The following is a 17,378-nucleotide window of genomic DNA, read 5'->3' on the forward strand; positions in this document are numbered from 1 at the left end:
TCGTTGTTCCAAACCTGTATGAGTTTCTTTCTTCTGTTGAACACAAAAGAAGATATGTTGAAGAATGTTGGTAACCAACCAGTTGACAGTAGCCATTGACTCTCATTGTTTTTTTTCCTATTATGGAAGTCAATGGCTACTGTCGACTGGTTGATTACCAACATTCTTCAACATATCTTCTTTTGTGTTCAACAGAAGAAAGAAACACATACAGGTTTGGAACAACTTGAGGATGAATAAGTGATGACAAAATGTTATTTTTTGCCAGAACTACACCTTTAACAGCTGTAGTCTCCATCCACTTTCATTGTATGGAAAAAAAAGCTGCTCGGACATTTTGCAAAAAAAAAATCTAGCTTTTATTCCACAGAAGCATGAAACCCGCCTTTGAAATGACATAAGGTTGAGTTAATGATTTTTACATAATGGGTAGGGGAGAGCGGGGCACAACCTAACACATTTCGGTTTTGGCTCAATTATTAAAAAAATAATTAAGTTAGATTCATCTTTCTTTTTACACAAGCAACATACACATCTCTGCTACAAATGAACACTTAAAGTTTTTTTCTAGAACCTACCATTTTCGTACAGTTGCACTGAAAGTGACAGAAGTCTAAATGTTACAACTTACCCCATATGCGGGGTTAATTGTAACACTTGTGTGAAACACATCATTCAGTACTATTGTATCTGTATAGTTTGATATTGTTTGTGCATCTGTATAGATAGATATCCATACATCCATCCCTAATCCAATCAACATTCTGTTATGGATCAATATCATGGATAGAGATATAGGAAAGGGCTGCACAGTTTTGCAATAAATAAACAAATAAATAAAATCATCAAATATTGTAATTGCAAATTAATTACATTTGTGTGTGGCAGCTGCATGTAAAATTATTATTATTAATAATAACAGGAAAAATAATAAAAACGAGCTTAAAATAAAATTTTAAATGGTTTATTGCATTAAAAACAGGCTAAACAAGTGATCAATGCATAGTAAACTAAAAAATAAATAAAATAATTCCAACATTGTTTGTGAAAGTCCAACAAAGTTAAATATATAAATAAATACTCAAACCTGAAACGTTGTGTGGCTCCCGTTTTCATTTGATTATCATTGTACACTTGGCGGCTGAAGTGTAACACTGTGCTACAACTAACCCCGTTGTGTAAAACATATTTTAAGCCTAGCTAACAGTTGCTAGGAGTTGCTGACATGTTTCAAAACGGTGCTATGTTTTAGCCAACAAGACAGTGATTAACGTCAGATAAAGTCAGATTTGGTGACGTACACACCACACTCAGAAACCGAAAAAAACATATGATGAAAAAATGTACTTGCATGGTGTCAAAACACTCTTTGTCCAGTATCTTCACCAAATCTTATCAAAACTTTCCACAAATTCGCGGGAGAGCGTCTTCTGGCAGCAGGAGAAAAAGAGCGGAAACAAACCCCGCTTGATCCTGACTAACTATGTAAAAGGTCTGCGTTACATTTAACCCCGTTTTAGGTTGTGCCCCGCGCTCCCCTAAACCATCCCTTTAAATTTCAATCTACATTCGCGCTACTTTTTGGGCAGCTAGTCCCCATCCACTTCCATTGTATAGACTTTTATCTCCAAAGACAAATGATCTCCCTTCGTGTTCCACAGAAGAAAGAAATTGATATGGATTTTGAACAACGTGATGGTGAGTAAACAACAGCATTTTAATTTGGTCTCACCTCAACTTTTACAACAGCGATTTAGCTATCGCATTACGACAGGCCGCCGCCAGGGGGCGCTACAGTGATGGAAAAATAACGGCCTAGACTAGAGGAAGGGGAGAGGCAAATTTACCATCCAATGATATCGGACTAGAAATGATGCTGCTGCTCGCACTTTCGGTAAATATAGAAAGAAGGAAAGGACGTGCGCGCACCGAAAAGCTAGGTCAAGGTTTTGAAAAAGAGCATATGCTTTAATTAGATCCACAGTACCCACGGGACGTCACGCAAATGCACGGATCAGCATACCTGTACAGTTTTTCTGCCTGCTGTTTTTAAAGGATCCACTACATCATCTGCAGCGGATATAATGTGCAGGAAGCCTCTCTCCCGCTCCTCTATATGCTGAAAAACAACAATGCATAGGCAGTGACAGCCGAGCTCCAGCTCTAGTGTGGTTTAACCAGTCCTGTCACTTCCTCTTTGACGTGTGTATGTTTTGGACTGTCAGTTCAGTTGTACGTTCAATTGTAAAACCAGAGTACTTTATATTTGATTGCATGGAGTACAGTATTGGCCTGCTTTGCTGTTTTATTTAGTCGGGTGAACCGGTAGCCAGCTGCTTGCTTCTACACAGCGCGAGGAAATTGCGTTGCAGCGACCGGCAGACACCTCGACCTGCAGCGGGGATGTGTGTGAGCTAAAGCCGCCGGATATTGATGGCCACGTCGCTCTGATAAGAGCCGATTTGAGCTAAAAAATCCCCGCCGAAGGTAAGAAAAAACAAAGCGCGCGAAATATATGTTCGCACGGTTGTCACATTTGAAATGTAATTCTCAACGTTCATTATTTTGATTTTAACGGTCGCTTGCGAGTAAGCTAGTTAGTCACACGGCCTTCATTCGTGACCAAAATAGATAATTAAACGCCATAAATCCTGATTTTTCTTAAACGGTTTGCCCTATTTAAACGAACCATTTGGGAGTTATAATGAGATTAATGTATGTGAGTCTTAAAGGGGTTAATTAATTGTGGAAGAGATTATTATATTATTTAGATGCTGTAATTTTAGTCTTATCGTCAGTCTTTTACAGTTGTCTAGATTAGATGGGGTTCATAAATTGGCCAATCTTCACGGTAGCATGAATAGTTAATAAAGGTTATCTCTGGCCAGTCAAATCACTTATCACAGTTTGATATTGTAGTCAAACTCCTGTACCTGTGTTATTATTAACTATTCAGTTTCTTGAGTTAGCATTGAGTTTATTTATATTTTCATTGATAGTTGCCAATATATCTTTAAATAGCCTTACTTATTTCTATTTCTGTGTAATTTATAGATAGGCTTGGAAATGGATAATGTTTGCCTATGTGATTACCTCAGGAAACCTGCTTATGAGATATATTTTAGATTCACAGTTAACACTCTTCCCACAGTCAGGAAAAAAACTTCTGGTGGGAAGGTGGCCTTTAACAGGCCAGGAAAGGCCAGTTACATTTCTGTTTTGAATATACATTTTTGAAATTATGCTAAGCTATTAAGTAACTGATTATACATATTTGTCTTTGTAAATATAAATTCTGCAGTATCTCAAGGCTGGTCATATAAATGGCACAGACATTACACTGTATTTCTGTGTGCATTAATTATTGTCCATTTTTGGGTGGCTGTTTCCTTGATGACCTTGTTTGTCTTGGTCTATTGGATACCAGAAGTTAATCAAATGTTAGAAATAACTTACATGGTTAAATATTAGAAAGTCCTTATGGTTTTGTTGCTCAGAGGCAAAAAGTGTTTGTGCTGTAAAACATAGTTTTGGATATTGTTTGGCTTATTCTATCTATCTATCTATCTATCTATCTATCTATCTATCTATCTATCTATCTATCTATTCATCCGTATGTCAATCCATCCAGTGGTTGATTCTACATTTTTTACATTTGATCCCCAGTCCTAAATGTGGTTCCAACCTCGATCATGTCTTTGATTAATAAACATATCGAACACAGTCCTGACCTGCATCATCCAGTAATAATTTCAGTCTTGTCAAGATAATTGGGACGTTCTTCATGTCTTAATTGCAGGGTCACAATTATCTTGTCATGCAATTGTTAATTTTAGCTGCTATCCCACTTCGGAGCCTTCGCGCAGGACACTCCCTTTCGCTAACAACCCACATTTTTAGTTAGCGAGACCTCATAGTTTGCCATGTTCTTTTCAAGCACGTCGATGGAGGGGAAAAAATGCTTCCCTGTATCTAATTATCTTGCCAAAATGATTAGGTTTGTCCTTAATGAATCCTGTTATGAAGCAGCCATCGTAGAAAGAATGAGTCAGAGTATTGATTGCCCCCCCGCCCTGGCCGGAGAACGCTTGCTAATGGCTGTAGCTCTGGCAGGGATGTATGGGTGGACGGTGGCGAGGCAAGCCGCTGCCAGGCTCATGACAGCATGCCGATATGACCCCGACACCGTCAGCTGCGGGTTGTTGCCACACCGGAAAGATGGAAGCGAAACAACGCGCCCGACACTACACAGTTGCACCTTGTTATTTATAGCCACATAGTAAACACTGTAATGTATTCCCTCCAAACAAGGCAACCAAGCATGCTAGGGGCCACAAAGCTGCTACAAAACATACGTGTGTTCATATGGGCCAAGAAGTTTGTCATCCATTGTGTTATTACTGTGAAAGAGCCTGTTCTGTTTTCTTACAATGGCTTTTCCTTGGGTAAAATGTTACCATGGTTTGAGACATTTTATATCACGATAACTGGGTATATTACAATTTAGTTATCTTTGCTGGAAAATCAACCCAGAAATGTTATATATTACATAAAAATGTAGATAATTGAAAAGATGACACATTAATGTCTGGTATCAAATCAAAGCAGTATAATATAACCGCTTTGCACAAAACAGTAGACTTTAAAACTAATATGATATAAAAAATGTGCTATGTCTGAAGCCAATGTAAAGTAGCTTATATGTGAACACATGTAATTGCACATAAGTTGATTTTTATGTTAATTGAATTTTATTTCAATGTTTAATACATGTTAATTTTATAATTAAAACCATAAAAAACCTACCTTTAAACCGTGTCTACACAAAATAAATAGCTGACATTTGAATAAACTAGAGATGCACATCTGTGACACAGGTTTCAGTGGATGGTAGGTTTTTTGCTTGGTCATTCCATGTCAAATCAACCAAATTTGGGAAACCTCCCCAGCTCAAATTTTTTATTTTGGAAAAAAAAAAATCTGAAGAAACTCAAAAATAAATAGCGATGAAAGTCAAAATATGAAATGTCATGGATGAATATTTATTGAGAATTATGTAGGGGGGGGGGGGTTTGGATTTGTGAAAATGACAATTTTCACCTGAGATTTGGAGCCAAATTACAGGGGGGTAAAAATGACTTTAGAAAGAGCAGGATCAGAGATCGGTAGGTCTATTAGTTGAATCTGTTGACTTTAGCAATCTTTGTTTCATTATATACCAACAGTGACAGTTCAAAAAAAGGAAAAAAAACTTCTTGTTTTTTTCCCCCCAAGTTTTTATGCCTCTAACTCAAGAAGTATTAAAGATATCTTAATATCCTTTTAAATTCTGGTTCTTAACAAACATTTCTTTTGATATCTTAATTTTAAAGGCCCTATATGGTTCAATCCTAGAGATGTGGAGATTGTTCATACGTGTGATATGACTGACAGTCGTTGGTGTACAGTGGAATCTGTTAACCTGTGTAACAGTAGCACTTTTCCCTCGAGCAGGCAGAGAGTGTAACGGAGACGCTCGACCCTCTCCTCTCATCAGACACTATATCTCTCAGGTGAGACCATTAATAAATGAAGTGTGTAGGTTTATGTGCGGGCGCTTTGTATCATGTTTAGTATAGCTTGTTCCGGATCTCCTTGAGTATTCTTGTGGGAGAATCATCTCATCAGTCATTCTGGCGTTGATGCGTCCTGTTCTATTTCTTGCTGGATTTTCTTGGCAAACGTTTCCACTGGGCACCACTGGTATCTCCGCTTCCACATATACCCCTTGTGCTCGGTAATAAGCGTACTGTAGCTGCAGGAAATGTGTTGGTGTTGGCAGAAGAGCTGTGTGGGCATATGCTTGGGTGTTTTTATATAACTTACGGAAAGTTACAAATAACCATACCATCTCCATCGACATCTCTATTCCCTGTTCTGCTCATTAGTCAGCTCAACTGATGTGGAAGAGTTGATTCCCGCAGTCGACAAGAGGAACGGCATCTGGTTTTAGATCTGTTTTAGATGGCTTGGATGAGGATCCGTAACCTGACAGAAAACTTTATTTTTTTTATTTTTATGGAAAAGGACAATTTTGTGCATTATATTTCAATTCTTTTGAAGTCGCATGATAGTTTTGTGTGATGAATTGAAATATTTTGTCATTATTGACCTAAAATCTGCAGCTCTCAAAGCTAATATCATGGCTTTGAATATAGTGTCAAAGTCGTACGAATTACTTTAAGTGTTTTTGTCATCTTTGTTGGTTTTTAAGTGTTTTTGGAGCCAAGGTCACCATAAACTATTGTTGTATAAAAAAATGTAATTGAAAAGAAAATACAGGCTTGGATTGACATGAGGGCGAGTAAACATTGACTGAATTTCATTTGAGGGGGAACTTTCCCTTCAAACACATCAGAAGCCTCTGTGTGTTGAAATGTTACCGTCCGCTGACCTCGTCCCAATTTCACAAATGGAAAAGTTGCATGGACCATCCCCGAGCGTTATTGCGCTCATGCTGCTTGTGACGGCAAAGCCAAACGTCAGTGTCTTTTGAAATTTTAATAGTGTTTGTCCGCCCCACTTACAGTAATAGACTTGGAAAGGCAATAACACTGAAAAGACCACTCTATTAGTACAGACTTACCTGCTTCAACCTCTTTTGTGACATCAGTACTTCAGGTTTTTGTTTGTGTGCGGGCAATAGCCGTTCTCCACAAAGCAGAGCGCTATTATTAATGAATGCAATCAGGAAATGGCCAGTTGGTCTTAATAGGTTCCTAATCTTGGTAACAAATGGGTCCGTGGTTGTGGGGTTTGTGCCATCATGGGCTCTTAACGGCGTGTCTGCGAGAAGAAACTGTATATTTCTCACTTTTTTGCACTTGGATGGACACTAATGGTATTAGGGTGTGTGCCCACGGCCACTGTGACTTTAATTGATGGTGTCGCTTCCACTGAACTTAAAGAAGTGACTGATGAATATATGCTGGTGTAGGCGAATTTAATATATTTGTAATGTATTTGCAATGGTTTTGCTGACAATGTAAAATGAATCAACATTGTTAATATTGCTTTGATTTTAATGTGCTAACACTTTAAAATAAGGTTTTATTTGTTAACATTAGAATATTTTCCATTGTTAATTCATGCTATCTAAAGCATTATTAATCTTATTTCGTAATACATTATTAAAATCAAAAGTTGTATCTGTTAATATTATTTAATGTACATGAGCTAACATGAACTAACAATGAACAGTTTTATTTTATTAACTAGCATTAGCAAAGATTATTAAATACTGCAACAAATGTATTGCTCATAGTTAGTTAATACTGGTTAATGCATTAACTGGTTTACTCATTAAGTTTTCTAAAGATTGTCATTAAGCTCCTTTTATGATCCTGCGCCTGACAAATGTTTTTAGATTTTTTTTAATTTGAATATAAATTTCCATAAATCAGTGTAAACCATTCATTTCAATTTATTGATTTAAAACTCTGATTTGCATCATCTTTCAAAAAGTCCCTGTAAAACATTTTTCACGTATTAAAATGTTTCTGTAGTATCGCTAATTTTTGTATTAATGTTAGCAAAAGTTAGAATTGGCACAGTACGCTTCATTTATTTTAATCACTTCAAGATGTCGGTTTTAATGATTCAGAACTATGACACTGGAAAAAAGTGACATTGTGATATTTTGTTTTTCTACAATATGTATTTCAAAATGGAAACAGTTTCACCAGATGAACAGCTCTGTTTGAAAAGAATTAATAATTCTAGAATGATTGGGGCAATTTTATAGAGTGAATCTGCATTGAAAATTTGTTGAAAATAATAAACAAATTTCGAGCATATAAATTCAGTAGAACAAAGATAAAAATTAAATAAATGAAAAATGAGGTAAGTCTAACAGTATTCAGGTACAGAAATTGAATAATCAAATTTAAAAGAACACCGCATAGTCTTCACTGTATAAATGAAATCTAATTAATCTTTGTTAAAGCTACAAATAGATTTTCTTTTTGTATTCTGTTGTTTGATAAACATTTAATGATACATACAGCAGCAGGTATTTTAGGCTGCTGTCCCTTTAAAAACGAATGCACGGATCCAATACAATGATACGCATTTCTTTTCTTTCTCAGTTGTTTACGTTCATGTAGGCCATAAGCCACTGTGTTTATGAGGATACTGTGTATTGTGTTCATTGAGACGGGCATTTTGACATCATTTTGCATGTATGTGTCCGTTCAAGCACAAATAGACGAGAAAGAGAACAGAATTCAATGTTCGCGTGATACTTGCACGACTCTTCTATTTCACGTCTTCTTGAACGGTTTAAAATCGCTTGAATGTTTAAACTGACAGGACCTAAAACACGTGCAAATGATAAACTATCACTCTATGATGGTTAAACTTTTCAGTTAATCCTTGAATCATGTGCGTTTTGAACTGTGGTGCCTGGTCCATACGCATTACTGATCAACTACGTGACTATCGCAGATGCGCACATCGCTAAAACCAGGGCTCGACATAAGCAATGGCCCGGGGCCAGTAAAAGAGTATGTCGGGCTAGTTGATTGGCGCGGGCCAGTGACTGGCCATCAGCAAAACAAACAGCAGACGTCGTATACACAGTGGCGCCAAGAGTGTCAATGTTACTTCAGGTTATTTATAACGTGTTAAAATGTCAAAGAACTAGGAGGCTGATACGAGAAAGAGGACATTCCTAGTAGGGCTGGGCGGTAAATCGAGTTTGTACAGTATAATCGTTTTTTTTTAAAAGATATGGAATGAGGCAATACTGTTTATATCAATACAGTAGTTTGATACGATCACATCTGAAAAATAGCGGAGTAACGTTATGTGAGCTCCTGCAGTGAAAGAACATAGTAGCTACAATTTGTCCTAAACATGACACAAGTTTATATTAAGTGCTTCAAAATAACTGGTAAGATATAGTTAACAAGTTTAAAGCAGTTTGCCCATCAGATGCTCTGACAGATAACGTTACTGTTGCTGACTGACAGATAAATACTGCCGCTGTTTAATGCGTTTGAGACGTGGTGCTTTCCTCAGTGCTTAACTTACATTTCACAGGTATATTCTCCATCTGTAAAGTTAGAAAGTCAAACAAATATGTCTATTTCACTTTCAGGAGAGGACGAGCTTCTGCAAGTGAATTCCGCTAAAATTCACGCTTCCGTGAACGAGCCCCGCCTCGCGCACGCGCGCATCTAACAGACGAGCACAATTAGCGCAATAATTCTGACTAAAATATACATATTGCTAAAATATTTGATGTTGGAGACAATAAATGTGCCATATGTGGAATTATAAGTATGTTTGTTGAAAGTGACCATTATAATGGGGTAATCAAATGCAGGCTAATATAATTAGTTTGTGCTTCTGTTTTTATTTTCATTTTTAGTTTAGCCTTTAGTCATTTTAAAAACAAAAGCAATATTTTTGTTTTTAGATTGTAATGTTACAATGCTAGAATGTAATGTGATTTTAACCACCTTTTTGCACATTATATATTGCATAGCCTACATTACATTCCCTATATTTGTTTCCATATCCTTCAATGTCAACATTGTTTGGATATCATTGAGCAGAACGTGAAATAACATTTTTTTAAAAATAAATACAGATTTTCTTTATCCAAATAGAAAAATGTAGAAAGTACTGATATCGTATATCACCATTTAATAAAAAAATACCGAGACATGATTTTTTGGCCATATCGCCCAGTCCTAATTCCTAGTTTGATGGAAAACACAGTACACCTGGTTGGAGAAAGGTGATGAGGGCATGTACTGTTTCGTTTGCCAGAAATTTCCAACAAAAGCCGACCAAAATGCATAGGCCTAACCGGCCTGCCGACGGGCTATCTAAAAATAGTGTAATCAAATTCCCCCCTAAACTTCTGCCTAGCCCCCCTAAAAATGTGTGATTAAGTGTAAGCTACACAAATTCGTGTTCGCTTCAGTCTTGTTATAATCAGTTTCAGCGCGTTCTTCATTTTTTCTTCATTGACAGTTTTTTAGGTCATAAATGTTAAACGAATGACAAAAATAATCAGGCAAACTAATATACTTTTGTCTAATTTCGCCCTTTTGAAGTGAAAATATAGCCTATGTAACATTACTCATCACTCATGTAATGTAATAATTAGTTTACTGTCATTGTGAGGGGACAAGAAAAAATAATCCTAATGTATACAATAAATACAGTTTAATGGAAAAGTGCTTTTCCTCCTATTTCTATCAGGGCCAGTAAAAATATAGAAGGGGCCAGTAAAACTCTGATCTACTGGCCCTGGGGGCCTTATGTTGAGCCCTGCTAAAACGATATATTGTGCAGCACTATTCATAACTCTGATTCGATGATACATAAACATAAATATAGACAATACATATTCAATATCGCCAAAAAGCTGAAAATAGTCTTCAGGTGGCATTTTTCTGTCACTCTTACATAAAATCTGTCATCAAATTCTGATCCATAATCACAATTTTTCAATAGTTGTTTTAAATTATTGTATGCGCAGGAGTTTGTAGATTAGTCTATTTTGTTTTTGTGTGAGGTTTGTGTTTAATCTCCTGGTTGCAAAATGATACTCAATATCAAACACCTGATGCAGTATTCAACAGTGTGATCGATTTCTCAAGCCTCAAGTTATGCTAATTTCACATAAAAATCAATGCCAGCCCAAGTCCTTCTGTTCTACAAAATGATTTTTCATATTTGTTCTGCCTTTTGAATATTTACACGCAGCTTAATGTCGAAACTGGCACGGTGCATCAAAACTGCAGTATTTCCATTTATGGTTTGATCATTACCAGCTAATTGAAGCCAGAAATGCTAGCTGGTGTATCTGACTTAGATTAGCTACATTGCTGCTAGTGTCTGTGGTGAGGTTTTTGGCTTCTGCGTTTCGGCAAAGTTCCTCTCCGAGTTCATATCTGATTGGGTACCAGGGCCAGTGGAATTTTCCCTCCACCTAACACAGCAACCCGCTTACGCCATCAGCCCGTTCATCATTCTGTCGAAACGGCCTCGTAGCTCACTTGCTAAGCGATTTGCATTTTGTTGTGAGGTTTTTAAATTTGCATTTGTTATCACAGCAGGTATTTGCAACGCAAAGCAATGCAGAAGAAGAATGAAATGGCTGAGGAAAGATTGCCATTCAATTTTGTGCTCAGCATTAGCGTAGGTCTAAAATGATATGTTCTCAGCGTACAGGTGTCATATTTGCATATATTAATCCCTATCATTGCTTGACTTGAGTTTGGGAGATTTTCTTTAGTTCATATGTGTTTGGTTGCATTTGTATGTCACAGTGTTTTTGCATTTTTCCTCCTAGCCATGTTATTTGTTCCTTCCCATTACCCAACAGCATATCAGCAGTCACATCAGCTATCAACCTTATGAAACGCATGCATTATACCCCGAGCCCCCTAATGTGCTCCGCCAACACCAGCGTCGTACCATCTCAGACTCCTGACGGAAGCCGTTTTCTCAATAGGTTTAATTTTTCCTGCGACCGGACCCTAAAAAGGCTTTTTAATAGCCCAGAGTAGAAGCTCCGCATGAGATGAGTGGCTGACGATTATCTGAGCTCAAAGCCCCGTGAGGTGAGTGATTTATTACAATAATTTAAAGAAACGAGTGAGCACGGAGGCGAGCCACTATCAGCTGGCCCGCTCTATAAATAAACTGCCTTTTCTCATCATCCGCCCCTCACGTCAAGGGTTTGTTTGCGCTTCCCTCTTCCTCCATTTATTCATGTGTCTTGTGTAGCGGCGCGTTGTCTCCGACTTATTTGCCTCTAATTTATCTGAAGCAGAAGAGACTTCGGATGTTCTGATAAGAATTTTATGGTGTTTTCAAAAAAGCTTCGTTGGAAGCAAAGCATGTCGCCCTTGTGTGCGATTAGTAAGAAGGAAACACTTTGGAATGGATTATTCTGTTTTGGCAGCGATGCACAGTATCCCTGCAAAAGTATTGAACTTTACATACGAAATCATACTTTTTTTTGTTGACATTATACAATATGTATAAACTACGTTTCTGAAGAAAAGGTTAGTGATGCTTTTTGATTTCAGGTGCATGATACTACATGTGGCTGGTTGCCAGGGTGTTCTGGGTGGTTTCTAGGGATAGGCAGTTTTGTAAACTTTGAGTAAATTTCGAGTATTGATAGGTCTAAAAAACGAGTAGTAGGGGCGGGACGTGTCCGTCATACACTGTTACGAAAATGAATGCTGACAAATAAAAATATGACTAACAAAATAACATTTCTAGATTATCAATAATGTGTCAATGTTTTTGAAAAAGAAAGCCTGTTGTGGATGAAACATCCTATATGAGATTAATCAGATATCCTAGATAGATACTCAACATAAACGTAACATTTGTATCTTCACAATAGAATGCAAATGCAAGTTACGTGCTAGCTAGTAAATTTTACTCATATTGTGGATGCGCTCTTCCCGTAACAACGCGCTAAAACACGGGCAACTAAATCACGAAGACATTCTGTAGGGGTTTTATTATAATGTTATGTAGACAAGACACGTTTATTTTGTTCTGTTTATAATGTTATGGTAGATTGGCGCTGCACATCTTGCTCCGGAACTGTTTTTTCATCTAGTATTTGAAGTGATTCCAGACATCCCTGCGCGGTTTCCAAGCCATGATGAGAAAAGATTTTAACTCTTTCCCCACCATTGACAGAGTTTTTCGTCATTTATGACACAACGCTTCCCCGCCATTGACCGAATTTGCGGGCAATCCATGTTTTCACTGTTATATGGTGAAATGTTATCTTCTGAAAGAGTACTGAATCTCCAGATGAAAACACAGGTGAAGAAGCAGCAGAAACAAGCGATAGAAGCATTGCTTATACACGTGTAAAATAACACAATCATCAAACATTAAACGGCATATATATCAAAACAGCCTAATGTTACTGAATGAAATGTCGACCCAGGACGAGCTGTAGGACTGTGAAACTTTCGGGGTGTTGATGGACTCGATCTACTACATCTATGTTATGATTGCTCTGAATCCCATCGATTTAGTCTTTGACAAAAACACGATTTTCTCAGCTATTTGTTCAAAATGTTGCTTTTTTTAAGGCAGAGGGTCTGTTCTTTCTTTCTGCGTGTTCATATATATATATATATATATATATATACATATATATTCATACAACAAAATATTTTGGGGGCCATGACATTTTTGTGAAAATAAAAAAATACTGGCGGGGGCTGGTAACTTCTTAAAAAAACGCTGGCAGGGAAAGAGTTAACTAAAACATGGGCCTACTCTTGAAAAAATATGACGAGAAAAAATAACACTACTGAATTATTAATGTCATCAATGTTTTTGGAAAGGAAAAAATCTAAAAGGAATATGACTGTCTCAAATAACCCAATCATAGTCAGTAATGTTGGGCTTGCATTTGGGCTGAAACTGAATAGTGTTCTCATTATAATGTTATATAGGCTTTATGGCAGCTGCACATCTTGCATGTGTTTTCATGATTAAAGTGATTCCAGGCATCACTGCATGCTTTCAAATCACTTTATTTCATTTTCATGATCAATCATCGCACTCACGTTCAAGTCCTCGAGTACTCGTGCTCATCCCTAGTGGTTTCCCTCCAGTTTTTGTTCTTTAGACTTCCAATTATAAGATATATATATACAATTTTTTTACTTGTTTTGTTGTCCACCAGGTAGATTTCTGATCACTTACCAAGCACATGTCTTCTCAACAAGACACATGATGATGTTACTGAAGGTTAGAGGTTTGTAAAAAAATATTAGCAGATACCGCTAATTCTTTCATTTAAAAGAATTAGATCTAACAAATGACACAAATGAGATAATGGTGTTTATTCTTGTGGCAGTGATGCCCGTATCAAATAGCCTCTTTTAAACTTTGCTTTTGTAATATTCGAAACACTCCCTTCTTCTTTGTCCTGTTACACAATGTGTCCAAAGCAAAGGAAACAGAAGGAAGTCCTTTGTCACAGTTGTGTGCTCATGGATTTACCTTTTTATTAAAAATCCAGTTTTATTTTGCCATGTTCAGATACGCTGGACCAGTGACGTGGGTCTTGTGCGTTCAGAGCCAGCAAGTGTCAGACTCCTGTGTCTGCGTAATGTCGGCAGCGTTGAAATGTCAGAGGACTTCAGATCAATTAAATTTAACAAATTGCTGTTGCTAGATAGATGGGTCGGTTAACAGAAACCTGCTGATGGCGGGATAACGGATGAGAGGAGTTGGTGCTCCTTCGTCAGGTCGGCTAGAAGAATGTGAAATGTCAAACATACCCAAAGTCTCCAACATGATTCCTGTTTTCATCACTTATTGAGACATGGATACTTCTTTTAAGGTTTTAAGTGTGGTAAAAGTGACATTTCTTGATTCATGTAACTAATTAAAATTTGACATTTAGTTACACTATCGTTCATAAGTACGATGTTTAGAGAAGTCTCTTATGCTCACCAAGGCTGCATTTATTTGATCAAAAATACAGTAAAAACGGTAATATTGTGAAAAATTATTACAATTTAAAAGAATTTTCAGCATCATTACTCCAGTCTTCGGTGTCACATGATCCTTCAGAAATCATTCTAATATGATGATTTGCTGCTCAAGAAACATTTCTGATTATCATCAATGTTGAAAATAGTTGTGTTGTTTCATATATTTGTGGAAACTGATATTTTTTTTTGTCAGGATTCCTTGAATAGAAACTTAAAAATAACTTTATTTGAAAAAAAACTGTAACTGACCTCAAACTTTTAAACAGTAGTGTAAATATTAAAGAATTTTGAATATGATCATTTTAAAGTAAAATATGAATCCGTTAAAACAATATCATGTGGGCTATCATTATTACATTATTAAGTAACCATTATTTTAAGAATTAACAAGTAATTATTGAAATATTTAATAATTATATAATTAATAATATTTAATAATTTAAATAAATGTAATATTTGAATGCCAGATGAAATTAGCTTCATCATCATCTTGTTATCATAATAGTTTTCAGGTTCCCTCCTGTAGGCATTCCATATGAAATCAGATGTCTGGAACTGCTGCGCTGACTTTCTTATTTGATGCGTTGTCGTAATTGTACACGGCTTCGAGATGCCCAATCGTGGTGGACGCCAACCTTAAAGAAATCAATAAAGAGCTCTTAGTTTCCCTGCACAGCTTAAGGCAGCGCCATATGAAATGTCACGCATATCTAATCTACGGGCCGACCTCACATTAGCACGGTTAAAGTGAATTAATCTCAGAGGTCGATGTGTTTCTGGGAACTGCAGCGTGGCTTTAGTGAGCCAGTATTCATCATTGATAGATTTCATTAAAGTGAATTGTGGTACCACATTTTATTACGCAAGTTTTTCCAGTGCAACCTTTGCATTGGTTAAACAAGAACATGTTCTCTCAGATGTTTGAGGGAAATGTTGGTACGTGCAAATAATCATTTAAAAGTTTTGAAAGATTAATAACAGAATGAAATGAGTTCAAACTGAGTGACTGTATATTTGCAAGTTTAAGGTCACTTTGTCTCTTTAAAGTAAAACAAAGTGGCCATTTATGTCTGTAGTTGGGATAAACATTAGAACACAATGTTCTCGAGAGCACACTAGACATATGGCTTCTGTCCAGATATCTTTTGCAATTAAAGATCTAGTGATAAATTATGACGTAAAAAGATCACATTTTGCATATATTTTTTTCTTTGGTTGCATCACAAGTCACATTGTTTTACTGCACACTAGAAAGAATGTACATTACATGTGATTGGAAAGTACGTACTAAGTGTCGTAAGACAGTACAGCAGTGGCAGCTTCAGCCCAAATTCCTCGTTTGTTTTTTGTTTTTTTCGGAAAGAGATACAGCACAAATTCCACTTCTGTAGGACAAGGGATTGTGGGTAGTGGTCGACCCAATAGGTTTTTCAGTGGCTCATGTTGATATTTAGAGTACTGGATGTCCGATATAATGCTGATATAGCCTAAAATATTTAATTATGGCACATTTCGATGTACACAACATTGTATATTTTGCCATTAAAAACCCATCTGACCACTAATTGTGAGTATTATTAGCTCAAAAAGCTAGCATGCATTGAATACTATTTAGGATGGCTAGAATGTAAATTGGAATGATGCCAAAGTCTATGTTGCATTGCATGTGTAAATAATAATTGATTCGAAGTATTGAAATATGTAAGTTACTAGCAGGTCAGAATTAATGCCTGCAGAATTCCACAAAATTGGATCAGCCCTCATTGGTTAACATCAACGCATTCCCCTTTCCCTTGTGTGTTTGTTTATTAAATATTTCAGCTAATTTAATTATGCTTTCAGCTACTAATGTGAGTGTAGTAGCCTACTCTCTGCAGTGTTTTAAATGTTAACCTCACCATGTTTAAATTTGTTTTGACAATTCTGCAGATTTCCCTCCAAAATCAGTGCGGGAAATGCAATAGATGTTTTAAATATTTTACCTCAACATTGTTTAAATTTGTTCCACAGAATTCCGGTAGATTTCCCTCCAAAATCAGTGCAGGAATTGAACAAGAGTTCAAAGGCTTGAGTCAATTTATGAGGTTGCTGTCATTATGTGAGTCAATGGCACCTCCCTGTTCATTTTTTCTCCATTAATTCTCTTTTATTCCATTGATGCTGCGTAATGCTTATTGACAGACCTGCGCTCATATTAAACTGCAGATGTTCCTCTCTACTGACTGAATCTAATAGCTATCAGTCAGTCTGGAAGAGCGAATGCAAACAGGAGGGGGCGGAGCCTCTCATGAACACATCAGTTAGTGGGCCGTCCCTGAGCTGCTTTCATCACACCAACTCCAGCCAATCCCATAACAGCCTTTTGCATTTCCATGGCAACAGAGCTTTATAGCCCCACAAGAGGTGGATACAGGCGAAACGGCAGAGGAAAAGGGTTGCAAGTGAGAAGGAGATAAAAAAGAGACACATTTTTTTTTCCTTCACGGTTCCCCAATGCTTTTAACTGGCAGCATTTGATGACATCTTCATTCAGACCAGAGGATAAAAAAGCACAAAAATGGTGGCAGGAAGCTAGAATGCTTCTGTTTGGGTATGGGGTTTGGACCGGCTGCTTTCTGTCCATTGATCGGATCAGCTGGATAGACAGCATGATAAGCGCCATCTAACAGGTAAACCGTCTATGCTTGGACAGACGTCTTGAATCTCAGTGCCTGGTTCTCGACGCTACTGATGTTACAGGTGTTTCTGGAGAGGACGGAGAGTTCTGAGGGCTCAGTTCAATCTGCATGTTTTGTTTTCCTGTTTTTGATCGGAGTCTCTAAAGGAATGCTC

At 37.0% G+C, this 17,378-nt stretch overlaps 1 protein-coding gene across 14 annotated transcripts in view; it reads left to right on the plus strand.

Annotated features, from left to right (window-relative positions):
• The first annotated feature begins 1,602 nt into the window (after positions 1-1,602).
• pitpnm2 (phosphatidylinositol transfer protein, membrane-associated 2) overlaps positions 1,603-17,378 on the plus strand; it is a 63,192-nt gene continuing 47,416 nt past the window's right edge. For 4 of the 14 annotated variants that reach the window (XM_077243684.1, XM_077243690.1, XM_077243688.1 and 1 more), the window contains exon 1: positions 1,818-2,487. The gene's annotated coding sequence lies outside the window, so the exon portion shown is untranslated. Of the gene's footprint in view, positions 1,699-1,817; positions 2,488-16,897; positions 17,216-17,378 lie in introns of those variants that run through there. The other 10 variants (XM_077243685.1, XM_077243689.1, XM_077243695.1 and 7 more) reach the window with 7 other exon arrangements.

This window comes from Siphateles boraxobius, unplaced genomic scaffold (genome assembly GCF_051911475.1).
Source record: "Siphateles boraxobius isolate OS27281-9 unplaced genomic scaffold, OSU_SipBor_1 25, whole genome shotgun sequence".
Classification (NCBI taxonomy): Eukaryota; Metazoa; Chordata; class Actinopteri; order Cypriniformes; family Leuciscidae; genus Siphateles; species Siphateles boraxobius.